Source organism: Chiloscyllium plagiosum, unplaced genomic scaffold, assembly GCF_037043375.1.
Source record: "Chiloscyllium plagiosum isolate Xiang-an unplaced genomic scaffold, Cpla_swu_hap1 HiC_scaffold_33, whole genome shotgun sequence".
Taxonomy (NCBI): Eukaryota; Metazoa; Chordata; class Chondrichthyes; order Orectolobiformes; family Hemiscylliidae; genus Chiloscyllium; species Chiloscyllium plagiosum.
In genome coordinates this window covers 18,663,770-18,677,673 of record NW_028270171.1, presented here as the reverse complement: position 1 = coordinate 18,677,673, position 13,904 = coordinate 18,663,770, and the positions used below count along the sequence as shown (strand labels likewise).

Below are 13,904 nucleotides of genomic sequence, written 5' to 3'. Positions count from 1 at the left end.
TCTGCACTAGCAGGAGTATGTTTCACCATTGACTTAAGTTTTGGAAAGTGCTTTTCAACAGAAATTGAGCAAAAGCTATTTAGAATATTTTTCTTTTGACTTTCTCTCTCCATTAGTTTCCAATTACTACATCTGATTATCCTTGTGTTTTGATTTAAAAAGAACTCGACTTCCTACAAAGTTGGAAGGAAGTTTTTGGATTCTACTGAAAGCATTTGATCAAGGTTGGCCTCTGCCTCATCAGTAAACCTTAACCTTTAGGGAAGGGAAGGTTTGAGTGCCGTTTAGTCTCACCAGGGTTGTTACATCTTTGTTACTTGAAAGATGTATTTTGAGACATTTTTCAAACATTTCCTCATGTTGCCTGTTATCTTTTTTAAGCAAATTCTTGCAATCTCAGCCAAATTTAAAATTATTTAAAGATTTTAAACCGTTTTACTTCACTTGCCTTTCATTTGAGTACAACATTGAAAATCTCCTCCACTACTGGAAGACATTTTAATGTTGTAATCAAATGAACGCTACAGTAATCGCATGTTGCATTGTACCCCCTCTCCCTCCCTGTAAGATCCCTATGTGAGAACAGCAGTTTGTATTAAACAGGGACAGAATCAGCTCAATTTGCTCTGTAAAATGATGTGAATACTTTAGAGTTTAGAACCATAACAAAGTTTCTTGTTTTCAAAATGCTGTACTTGAAGTGTTCTGTGGTCCATTACTTGTGCATAAATATTTGGTCCAGTTGCAGCGGAGTTAAATCATGGTTTCCCAAAATGGGCTCTCCACTCGCTGAAATATTGGGGTTGTGAAACCTGAGGCAGTAGCTGTATTGCGAAGATCTACTAAGTTAAACCAGCTGTTCTCCTCTCTAACAGGCCCTTGCACTTTTTTCTCTAAGGGAATGCAATGTCTTTTGATCTCAATTGGCCACAGTACGAATACTTTGGGAAGCAGTGATTAAATAATAAAGTACAGAGAATCTTTTAAGGTGGCTGCATTGGAAATTCAAGTGATAAATTCAGAGTCCAGAGACCCAAAATCATCTCCAGTCTAATTTCCAGTGTCTTGATACTGTAAATTAGTGTCATAATTATCTTTCATATTTCCCTTTTCCCAGTGCTTTTTTCCCTCCCTTATGGTACAGTATTAGTCATGACCTCTTGTTTTGTGATTCAAAGCAAACTTTTTGCCAGTATGATGCTTTGCAGACATATGCAGTGCTTTGGTTTCAGAACACAGTTAACATTGGTGCCTGGAAGTGGGTAAAATTTCTCCTGCAATTGTCCTATACAACCAAAGCAAAGCATTTGCTCCTTGGATTCCATTCCACTTGCAATAAATGACAGCATTACATTTGTCTTCCTGATCCCTTGTGGTACATACAAGCTAAATTTGTATACCAGGACATTCAGGTGCCTCTGTTTCACAGAATTCTGCTGTGCCTGTCTCTTGATATGCTGCATTTCTAGTCTTCCTGTGTGGATAAGTTCATTTTCCCATATCTATCTTGTGCCAAGTTTTTGTCTACTAACTCAACCTATCTGTTTTTTGCAGATTCTCTAATCCTCCTCACAATTTTATTTTCTTGATATTAATGGCAAATTTACCTCATTGGTTCTCCTTCATTTAATCACTGTAGATTGTAAATAGTTGAGACCCAAGCACCAATCTCTGTGGCACTCCACTCTTGCACCTTGCCTATGGAGAATTATCCATTTATGCCTGCGCTCCAGTTCCTGCTAGCTAACCAATCCACTATCTGTGCTAATAATACCCCCAACACTTATTTGTGTGGTAACCTTGTCAGCATTTGATACGGTGCAACATGTGACATCTTCAAATTTCCATTTATCCACTTTATTTGTTTGTTACTTCCTCCAGAGAATGCTAATAAATCAGTACAGCATTACATTGCTTTCACAAAACTGTTAACTTCAGTTGATTACATTTGAGATTTTCTTAGTGCCCTATTATTACTTCACTAGTAGATTGCAGGATTTTAACGCTAGTTAGCTTAACATTCTTGTCTCATTGTAATCACTAAGCTATTGGGAAGTTGGTAAGGAAATTTAATTATACAAAATTTCCTAATACAGAATTTACTCAACACCTCTTATGTTGTCAAACTTGCTATTAATCTGGACCTCAAAAAAAAACTTGGATTCCAAACCAAACATTGATTTATTTTTAATAAAAAAAATCTCCTGTCATTCAAACTGGAGGCTGCACATTATAGATGCATTGCTGGTGTTTCCAGTTTGTTTCCCGTTCTGTGTCTGTTATTCAGTACTGGCATTTTGCCAGGCTTTGCCTGTTTAGATTTAAATTATTAGCCTGGTTACCAAGCAACTGTCTGCTGTCTCCCAGAAACCAAGGGAACTGATGCCTGGGGCAGAAGTGCAGCTGGGCTGGGTGTGAGAGCGAGCAACTGGAGTTGCAAGGCATGCTGTGGAATTGAGCAAAATCTGTGGGTGCACAACCGATTTTAAGGGCTGATTTAAACACCTCTTATTTTGTCGTGCTTTGTTCTCTAGGACTAAGATTTGACTAATTTTAGCATATAAGGAAGAATAACTGAAGAGTATGCAGAGTGTACAACTATACAGATGTGTGCAGTTTTTGTTTGCAAAAATGATTGTATAAAGTGACAGTGCTATTACAATAAGCTATGGTGAGACATTTAGTTACCTAATTTAAGGAGATATGTATTTCACTTCAAATTGTTTTCCCAAGTAAAGAAATAAGTAATCAGATGTATGTCAACTGCTTTTTAACAAAGCTCTTAAATGTTAGCCATATCAGGGGAGCTAGAATTTTTTGTCTGTCTGCCTTTTAAAGCCAAGGTATGAAAACTGTCTCTTTGGTAGGCAGGAATTGAAGCCAAATAAATCGTTTCTGCAAAAATTTAGTGTAAATAGTCTAAAGAATGCAGCGTGTGCACCAAATTTCAACAGAAAAGCAGAATTTTGAATGTAATTTAGTGCCCTGAAAATATTGCAACTTTTATTCTAAACCAATAATTAATGGTGACTCAAAGTAAGATTTATCAAAAATTGTGATATTGTTAGTACCAGTGCAGCAATATGTGCTCAGTTCTCAGGACCTTGTTTACCATTCGAATCAATCTAGCAATGATTTATTTATGACAAAGTTAACTGGTAATGATTCCTGTAAATCCCCTCATGTATTGAATACCAAATTTTAGAAAGCTAATTTTCTTTTGAGAATGAATGTATGCTTTTTAGTATACCAGTGATTGGTGAACACCCACTTTAAAAAATCTAGCCAATCTTCTAATAAGTCACTCGGGTATGATGAAGCTAATCTCTATGCACTGGGTAACCATTGAGTATCCAGCCTTTCTACTTATAAACTCTTGTTGTTCTCATGACAGTAGACAAATGAGTTATGGTCCTTTGATACGTTACATGAACCACTGACTGAATTTCAAGCTATAACAGATGACCATGACCAAAATACATTGAGTCTGCTGTTAGAAAAGTAATGTGTACTAAAAATTGGCAGGGGTCTCTGAGAATAAAACATAATTTACCAACAGTTCTATTGCTCGGTTCCAAATTGACCATTCACTGTCACCATAACTCTGGCTGCTTTTCTATTCCAGCTTTACTATAGTTGTTTGAACATGTGGATTTTTCTCTGAATGGGATTCTGGCTCTTGCTAGCAAGGTCAGCATTTGTTGCCCAGCCCTATTTGCTCTTAAACTAAGAGTGGCATTGACTCTTGCAAATGACTCCATGACATTGCTATGAATCTGGAGTCACATATAAGTTAGACCAAGTAAGGGCAAGAGATTTCCTTCCCTGAAAGGGGCATTAGCAAACTAAATAGTTTGTTAGAACAACTCTCAATGGTTACCATTAGACTATATTTGCCCAATTCCAATTTGACCATCTAAATTTGAACTCCTGTTTAAAGAACACTAGCTTGGGGCTCTGGATTACCAGTCTAGTGACACTCTCTATGCTGCCGTCACCACTCCCATTATTTTGAATTTCTTCGGTTATTGTTCTGCCATTCTCTTCCTCCTTCATACCACTGACCATCTTTATGTATGATTTCAATCCTGCCCACTCTGATTTCAGTTATTTTTAATCAAGCTATTCAAGATTAGTTCAGCTTATAGTTCATCTCAGGAAAGCAGTAGTTTTAGATTCAGTCTTGATTTAAAAATGTCTTCCTCTTCCAATAGAAGATGTGTAATTCTCTCATTCCTATTTACCTCCACGGTAAGTACATTAATAGTTAGTTTTTACAAATTTCACTTTGATATGGCACTTTCTACCTGCAAGCAGCATTAACATGACCCAGGGATCAAAAGGCAGTTTTTCCTACCTGGTGTGGAGCAGAGGTGGACAGAAGTGAAGCACGGGATTGGAACACAGACTTTCCTGCCTAGGAAACTGAGAAAAGGCAGCCTGAAGCAACCTTTCCTATCTAGGAGCATAGGCTTTTAGAAGCTGACCATGGGAATTGGTAACCTTCTACCTCCTGAGTGGAACACACAGTTGGGAGTGGAGATCACAGAACAGCTTTTATACACAAGAGTAGAGGGGGTTCTAAAAAACTGATTTTTAAAGCAATTGTCACAAAAGGAAACTAGCAAGTTGATTAGCCAGTAAGTTCTTGGTGTAAGGGACAATATTTTCAATAGCTGGCTTAGAGTTTAAGGTGGATCTATAAAAAAGCTAATGCTTTCAAATGAAATAAACAAAAGATAAAATATGCCTTAAAATCTATCTGGAATTGCTAAAAGTATACCTTCTGGTGATATCATTTAGTTGCTTTCTTAAACTCTATATTAAAGTAGCATTTTAACTAATTAAAATCAAGTAAATAGAATGGGTAACAATGGCAAGACAAGTGTTTGTTTGCAATTGTGAAATGTGGGAGCTTTTGAATGCCAGGGCAATCTAGGACATGTGGGTCTTAAAGTGTTAGCAGCCAGAAGAATTCCAGATGAGGATTATTGATTTTTGAGGTTAAACTGCAGACACTGCACAACATAAGGGAGGGAAGAGGTATCTTAACGTTTGATCTGGTAAACAGTTGCACCTTTCTTTTAAGAACTAAGTCATCTGTTTTCATTAGTAGTGAGGAGCAGGATTCATTAGTAGTGAGGAGCAGGATTTGTGACTGTGAATGAGGCCACATAGACAGAAGTGGAGGAGCCTCGGACTTTGCAAACGCTCTCGATCTGGTAGACTAAGTGGAATTTGCAAGGTGGGTGATCAAATTGGCCATGGCACCATGTTGCATCATGCCATTGGAGTAAAAAAATGACTGTAGTGGTAGCTGACAATTTAGCAAAGGGGATTGACACTATTCTCTGCAGTAAAGCACAAGTCCAGAGATGCTATACATCTGTTCCAGTTCTGAGCAAAAGAATAGCATGGGGAGGGTCCAGTTATCACAGTCCATTTAGGTACAACCAGCATAAAAGGAAATCTGAATAGTCAGTATGAGGAGCTAGATACTACATTAAGAAGTTAAATCTCAAAGGTGGTAATCTCTGAATCATTACCTGAGCCATGTACATGTTGGTATAGGGCAAATAAGATTAGAGATGAATGTGTGGCTCAAAGACTGAGAAGGGAGTTCTCTTTTTGGGGCATTGGTTGGGAAAAGTGTAGGTTCTACCAGTGATTAATCTATACAGGAACAATGCTAAGACTGGTGTTATTACGAGACGTAGCTAGGGAAGCAAAAGGATTTCAAATTAAATAGTGAGAACAAGGAAATAAAACTTGTGAAAGTGTGGAAAATCAAATGAGTCAAAGCAAGATATGGTAGAAATATGGGAAATAATAAGACCGAAAGGGACAAAATACACTTAAGTAGGCCAACAGATAAGATTAAACATTACAAAATTAATAAAAGGACAAAACCTGAGGGCATGTATGAATACTTAACATTCAAAACACAACAGATGAATACTTAGTTCATATTCATTTATCTCAATTTGGCCACACATCACTACAGATACATGGCTGTAGAATGAAATAATAAACTTATATCTGAATATTGAGAATAGGTGAAGGTTAAACAAGTCAGAAAGCTAAGGAAAGGTGAAAGAAATGGTTCTGTTGATTCTGAAGATATTTGCACAATACAGATGGATGACCTAAGTTCAGGAAACTAGAATGTTGAAGCAGTTTGGGTAGCGGTGAAGAATGATAAAGGGCAGAAGTCACTTGTGGGGATACAGGTCACTGAATAATAACCACTTAGAATGGAAGCTTGTCTGAAAAATCTAGCAATTGTCAGGGATTTTCTTCCTTAGCCTGGAAAAATCATGGGCAATAGTATCCTTTAATGAGGACCTCACAAAAGTTTGGGATATTTTCTTGAAACAGTGTGCTTTGTTTCTTGGTTTGACTATTTGCTAATGAGAGAATTAATTGAACAGCACGCATAAATAGGTCCCTTTCTAGCTGAGGAGAAAGTGAGGACTGCAGATGCTGGAGATCAGAGCTGAAAATGTGTTGCTGGAAAAGCGCAGCAGGTCAGGCAGCATCCAAGGAGCAGGAGAGAATCGATGTTTCGGGCATGAGCCCTTCTTCAGGAATGAGGAAAGGCTCATGCCCGAAACATCAATTCTCCTGCTCCTTGGATGCTGCCTGACCTGCTGTGTTTTTCCAGCAGCACATTTTCAGCTCATTTTCTAGCTGACCAGATATTACAAGTAGTTTGCCATGATGCTTCGTGCATGAAGCAATGCTCTTTTGAAGAATTTATATCAGCGATGTGGATGAAGGGACTGAAGGTTTGGTTGACAAATCTGATGACCGTGATAGGACAGTAAGTTGTAAAGAGGATGTGAGGGGTCTACAAAGACATTTGTTAAGCAAGTAGGTGAAGATCTAGGAAAACGAGCAATAATACAGTACAATTGCCCATTTTTAACAGGTAGAATAAAATATGGCTCATCTTAATGGTGAGGTTGCAGAGTTCTGAGATGCAGAGGATTTGGGGATCCCAAATTGAATTGCAAAATGTTAGTCGGGCACAGCAGGTAATCGGGAAATATTATTGATTGATTGCATTGCAAAGCAAAAGTACGGAGTTGAGATCCCATCTGGAGCACTACGTGTAGTATTTGTCTTTGTTTTTGAGGAAAGATGTAAATGTATTTTAATTGACAGTCTCTGCTGAGACATCAGGCAATGGAACTTGATGCATGTATAAGTTACTTTTTGAGTATCTATTTGCCTTAAGATACAAATCCAAGTTGATTTAAAATTTGGAAACATTTCCTATCAAAAGTGTGCTGTACTATAAAGGGAGGAGTGGTGCTTAGGCCTCAGTTCTGGGAGCTGAGAGCAGGAGATGCCTCCTCTGGAAAAAGAGGAGCATCCCAGGAAAGCTCAGATGCTGCAGTCATGAGCACTCTTTTTTTTTAAAAAAAAGAAGCCAGTACGACTGTGGTAATTACAAGGGAAATTTCTGTTGGGAAAAGTCCTTGCCAGTGTCGTCTCCCTGTGGCTGAGGAACTTCCTGGAATTGCAGTGCAGCTTCCAGCCATGGAGGGGCACAACTGCAGAAGAAATGCAGAAAAAACCTGCAACTGTATATGGCCTTACAAAGGCATTTGACACTCAACTGGGAAGCATTTTGGAATGTCCTTCTCTACTTTTTTGGTTGCACTATGAAGTTTATCACCATCCTTCACTTGCTCCACAATGGCAAAGGTCATGCTCATGAATAACCCATTTCCTGTTTAGACTATTGCCCAGCAGGGCTGCATCATCACCCCCAACACACTGTTTTCGCTTTACCTCATTGGAGTGGAGCTAACCTTCAAGCCAAAACCAAAGTCATGCCAACCAATGGCATTGAACTGCAGTATGCAGATGATGCTTGCATACATGCAAACTCTGAGGACAAATTCCAAACTGTTGTCGGCACATTTACGGAGGCATATGAGAGCATAGGCCTCCCCTGAACACCAGCAAGTCCAAGGTCCTCCACCAACCAGCGTTGTGCAGCGAATCCCTGATCAAAGTGCATGGAGACGTTTTTGAGAACGTAGGACACTCCCGAGGTATTGAAAGTGGCCAGTTGACCAAAGCAATTATTGAAGAGGTCCAGCACCACCTCCAGTATGCCAGTACAGTCAGCTAAGGAAAATGTTGCTCAAGGACAACAAGCTCATAGTATACAGTGTTATGGTGGTTCCCACCTTCCTAATATGACTGAGATGTGAACTGTCTACAGCAGACACACTCCAAGGTGTTGGAGCAGTGCCACCAGTGCTGCCTGCATAAGATCCTGTGAATCTGCTGGGGAGAAGTGCCCCATCACTATCTTGATTAGGCCTACATCACCTGGCATGAGGTACGGACCACCATTGATTGGCTGCGATAGGTTGGCCACGTTGCCGTATGACCAACAAATGACTCCTCAAGTAGGCGCTCTACATCCTGCACTGGAATGGCAGATGAGCCCGAGGTAGACTGGAAATGCTTCCAGGATATTCTCAAGGCCTCACTGGCAAAGTGCTGCATTCCCACTAACACCTGGAGATCACTGGCCTAGGAGCATTCAGGACGGTGTCGAGCATAGACTTGCCATTGGGTTGGGAGGGAAGAAGCTAAAGTTCACAAACAGTATAAAGTGTGTTGCCACACTAATGCCTGTCTGCCCACTCCTTCCCATGACCACCACCTGCTCAAAGTGTGGCAGAGCCTGTGGGAGTCACTTTAGACTGTACAACCATTTATCTGTGAGGGACCGCTGATGAATTCAATGAAGTTTGACATTTTAAATACCCTCAAATTCAGTTTATAACAAATTCAGAGTTGGGAAAGGGAAGAGGAAGATGTTTACAAGTCATCTTCACGACTCCTGCCAAAGAAGGGAGTTTAGCAGGTGGGTGGAGCAGTATTGGTGCTGGGTGGTAGTTAGTGTCAACCTCTGCAGTCTAAAGCATCTGACCGGAATAAGAAAATGGTTCCAGTGATTAGAGATATGGAAGAACTACCTACATCAAAAGTTGCATTCTTGTGTAACTACATTTTGCAAAAAGGTCGTGCTTTAGAAACAGCGCTTAAACTGTTGGTAACGTAATCTCATTACAGCCAACACGTTTTAAAAGTTCGCACTTTAGAAGCTGTCACCGATTTGCGTTTGTCAATTATTTGATTTTGCATTAATGAAATGAGTGATAGCAGAATGGTCTGTAATAGTAATTTTAGTGTCAAACTAGCTTATCATTAATCTTGGCAAATATTAAATTTTTTGAAGTTCTAAATAAAGGTCAGTGTAACAGAAAAGTTAATTTAAAAGAAGAGATTAAAGCTATTTACTAGAATGTAAAAATGTATGCTGCTGAACCATTCATTACTATATAAATATGCTTCACTTGGGCATATGTGACTTTGAGCTTATTAAAAGTGCTCTACTGTTTCTACTTTGTTTAATTAGCTCTTACTCTACTGTACAGCCTACCCAGTCCTACATTGTAGCATCATTAAAAATCCATGTTATGCAACAGTCACAAAATCTGCTAACCACAGGAGGCCAGTAACCTTCTCCAAGTAGACACATACGTCAGTAACATTAGTGTTTAATAGACATCCTGGCGAACATTAAGTAACATCCACTGATTGCATTTTATGTAATGACCAGATTTTGTCGTGTACAGAGTACTCAATACAAGTATCCCCATCAAGAACATGCTGCTCACTCCTAACAGCAATTGAGCCTTCTATTTGTACAGAACTCCAATTTGTACAGATTTGTTTGAAAAGAATTTTTTAATAGACCTGGAGAATTATACCAAACTTTTTGTGATTATTAAAAACACCTGTAAAGGGAAAAATAAAATAATATTGTTTCAGGAACTTCTTTCCATTTGTATGAGGGCAGCTTAATCTAAAGTTTTTGACACTAATTATTTATTGAACTATAACTTAAGTTTTTGGTTTTTTGCATTGCTGACCCCATACACCCGGCCTGCCTTTTTCAACACTTTGTTCCATTCCTTTCCTTTTCTTGAGTTCTTGTAACATTACCCTGCCCAGGTTAACGTCGAGTAGCTGTTATGCTTTAGTTAGGTGCCATTATTTAAAACCGATTTTCCCCATGCGCATACTAAGGTTCTTGATGGAAGTCACTAACTCTTCTATTGAATGCATCCTGAAGAGCTTCACAATCAAAGTACTTTTGGTATTTGCTGTTTTAATATAGGATAACTTGCCAATTTGCTACATGATTCTACAAATACTGTTAAGCTGAATCATCAACGAGCCTCATCCATATTGGTAATACTTAAAAAAAAATTGCTGGGAGAAGAGAAAAATTCATCTGTTTAAATACTGCTATGGGATCTATTATGGTCACCTAGTAGGACAGATTAGTGTGAACAATTAATCTGAAAGATGACAACACCAATTGCAGCAATCCTTCAACTTCTTTACTAAAGTATCTGGCTTGATTATTTGCTCAGGTTTCTTGTGAAGTACAACTTGATCATAACTGAGCAAAGGCTGCTTTCTCTTCTGTTCTCTCATTGGTGGCTTCACATTTTGCCAGATATGAGAGGAGTTAGATTTGAAATAAGGGTTGCTGCTATGTCTTAATTTCTGTGGCTGCTTATGTAAAATGTTCAATCTAAATTGGGACCATTAGTTATGGGAGCAGGATTAGATCTTTCAGCTTATTTGAGCCTGCTCTGCCATTCGATCATAACTGTTTTTCTAAAGTCCACTCTCATACTTTCTTCCAGTAACCTTTTTTTTTGTTGGTCCCCTTCCTAATCAAGAGCTAACTATCTCTGTCTCAAATATACTCGGTGACTTTGTCACAGAAGGCTGTGGAGGCAGTAAATTGTACAGATTCGCCATTCACTGGCTGAAGAAATTCCAGCTTGTCTCATTTACGAAGAATAATGCCTTTCATAGGTCCTAGTCTCTCCTAGTGGAAACTAAGTTTCAATGTCTTCACAACTCCCTACTCCCACTTCTTTGAAATTCTTTTTAAATTGTAAGTCCAGACGCAGTGTTCTCAACCACTCCTCAGGTGAAAAGCTTTTTATCTCCAGGATCATTCTTGTAAACTACTGGATGACCTCCAAACCTAATACATTCTTTCTTGGATATGGGGCCCAAAACTGCTCAAATATGCCAGATGTGATCTGACCAAAGTCTTATATAGCGTCAGTTAAATGTCCCTACTCTTGTATTCTAGCCCTTGTGAATCCGAACATTGTATTCAGCCTTCCTAATTGCCAAATGAACCTGATTGTAATCTTTAAGGGAATTCTGAACCACGATTCCCAAGTCCCAGATTTCTCAAACCTTTCCCTATTGAGAAAATAATCTGTGCCTCTCTTCTTCCTACCAAAATGGGTAACCTTCCACATGTATTCCATGTGCAATTTCTTTGCTCACTCTCCTAGCCTGTACTAGTCCTTCAGCTTCCCCACCACCTCAACTACATTTTCCTCTGCATTTTTTTTTGTCACCTGCAAACTTAGCAACAATGCCCAGCATTCCTTCAATTCAGTTTAATGTATAATGTGAATAGTGATAGTCTCGACACAGATCCCTATGGAGCTCTTAGTCACTGGTTGCCATCTTGAAAAAGACCCCTTTTTTATTCCCTCGCTCTGCTTTTTGCTAGTCAGCTAGTCCTCTATCTAGGTCAGCATCTTGTCCCTGACACTGGGCTTTTATCTTGTTAGCAGCTTCTGTGTAGAGGCTTTGTCAAAGGTGTTCTAAAAATCCAAATACATCACATCCATTGGATCTCCTTTGTTACCACCTCAACCGATGGCATGATCGCCCTTTAAAGCTGTGCTAACTCAACCCTCTTTTCCATGCACTTTCAAGTATTCCACAATCTCCTCTAAATTTACATTAATTTTGTTAGCTTTTTTTCTGTACTATGGCACTGATTCCAAATAAGCCAAGTAGTCACTAATTCATTCATTCATGTGAGTCTCCACAATGGTTTGAACAGCTGTTGAACTGCAGGAGACCGAGGATGGCATCGTTTAAGCAGAAGTTCATAAACAGTTGGAAAAGTGTTAGATAAACAACAAGCAGAAGAACCGCTGACTTTGTCTTTTTAACACCTCTCAATTCCAGAGCAAGTAGTAACATCTTTTCCTAATCTATGTAGAGTCAATTGATCTTTGCCCATCAGAATAATGGTAATGTACCTGGGAAGATTTGGTAGCTGAGATTACTGCAAAAAAAAAGTTCAGTTAAGATAACTAATGTGTTATCTGTTTTTACTACTTTATAAATTTGCAAGGGTTGATATCTGACCTCCCCAGATCTATCGTGCATTATAGATTTTTAATCTTGTTTTGGAAATTTTTTTTACTTCACTGGGCGGATTTGGAGATGAGGTATACTTTTGAGTGTCTTTAACATTAAAACAGTTACAATAATTCTCACCCCCACCACCACCCCACTGGGATAGGGGTACGGACTTCCTGCGGATTTAAAAAAAAAACTAATCGCTACAGTGTAACTCCTCTATTCCACAGAGGACTATGCGATCAAATTGATGAGTCACGGGAAAAACAAATGATGGCATCTGGGGCTAACTGTGTACGCGGGTCTGTACTTAGTGAATTGATGGATACGAGGAGTTGGTGTATTCAGTTTTGATATCCTTTTTATTGACATAAAGTGCAACTATCGAATCAGAGGCAAACTTTTTAAGGTAGAGATGTTGGTCTAATGGAAATGTCACTCAATAGTTCATTCAGATCCCCAGACTAGTGCAGTGGAGACATGGGTTCAAATGCTAAAACTGCAGCTGTATTTTTGTTTTAATCTAGCTATAAAATATAATATGGCATTGAAAGCCATTCTCCAAAATGGTGACCATGAAAATATCAATATTTTTGGGGGTTTTTAAACAACCTGGTTCCCAGTGTGCTCTTTTTTTATGGGGAAGGAAACCTGCCATTCTTATTTGGTCTGGCCTGCATGTGACTCCAGACCTACCACAATGTAGTTGACTGAATTTTCCCTAGCAATTAAGGATGGGTGCTAGTGAAGCTATCATCCCCTGAAAGCAAAAGTGTTGTAATTGGAAATGGATATTCATTCTTCATTCTTTTGGGGGAATAACCCTATCCGTTCTTCCTAACTTTACCTTCTACAACTAGCTTCTAATGTTAATTTTTTAAAAATGAAAAGCTGGGATTCTGTATAAGGTTCACAATTCACACTCACTCATACCCCCACCCTGAACAAGAGAATCAATGTTGGACAGCAGGAATCAGGATTGTCTGCTGATAGGTCACCCATCCACCCCTCTCAACACTGCCAACACTCCCAGGCTATTCCTGATGAAGGGCTTTTGCCCGGAATATCGATTCTCCTGCTCCTTGAATGCTGCCTGACCTGTTTTTTCCAGCACCACACTCTTGACTCTAATCTCCAGCATCTGCAGTGTTCATTTTGCCAAAACTGCAGAAAGCCAAGCCAAAAGGGAGTTTAAACCTACGACCTTGCAACAGGTGCAAAAACTACCAATAAGAAAAGCTGCAATCTGGAGGGAAGAACATGGGCCTGGAGTTATGAAGCCAACTGCACAGCTGTCAAATGGCTAGAGCTTGAGCAGCAAGGTCTGAGAAAGGATTGCTCCTGCAGAGGAGATGCATAAAATATCTTGGTAAGGAGCCACATGGACAGTGCTCGAAGCAAGGTACAGAACTGTGGAGCACTAAAGATTACCTGGAAGACTGGGTTTTCAGTAAGGAGCCATATCACGAGTGTTTGACTGGTAGGGTACCATGACGAGATTAACCAGAAAAAGGAATTGACCCAACTCAGTAACTCTTTCAACCACTAAAACTCCTTCATCACCAAACTATCATAGAGCCGCTCAGAGCGGTTCAGCACATCTTGGAGGTCAG

General features: G+C 39.3%; 1 protein-coding gene across 24 annotated transcripts in view; it reads left to right on the top strand.

Annotated features, from left to right (window-relative positions):
* Positions 1–13,904, top strand: part of LOC122542270 (activating transcription factor 7-interacting protein 1-like) — a 191,431-nt gene that overhangs the window by 24,886 nt on the left and 152,641 nt on the right. The gene's annotated exons all lie outside the window — the stretch shown is intronic.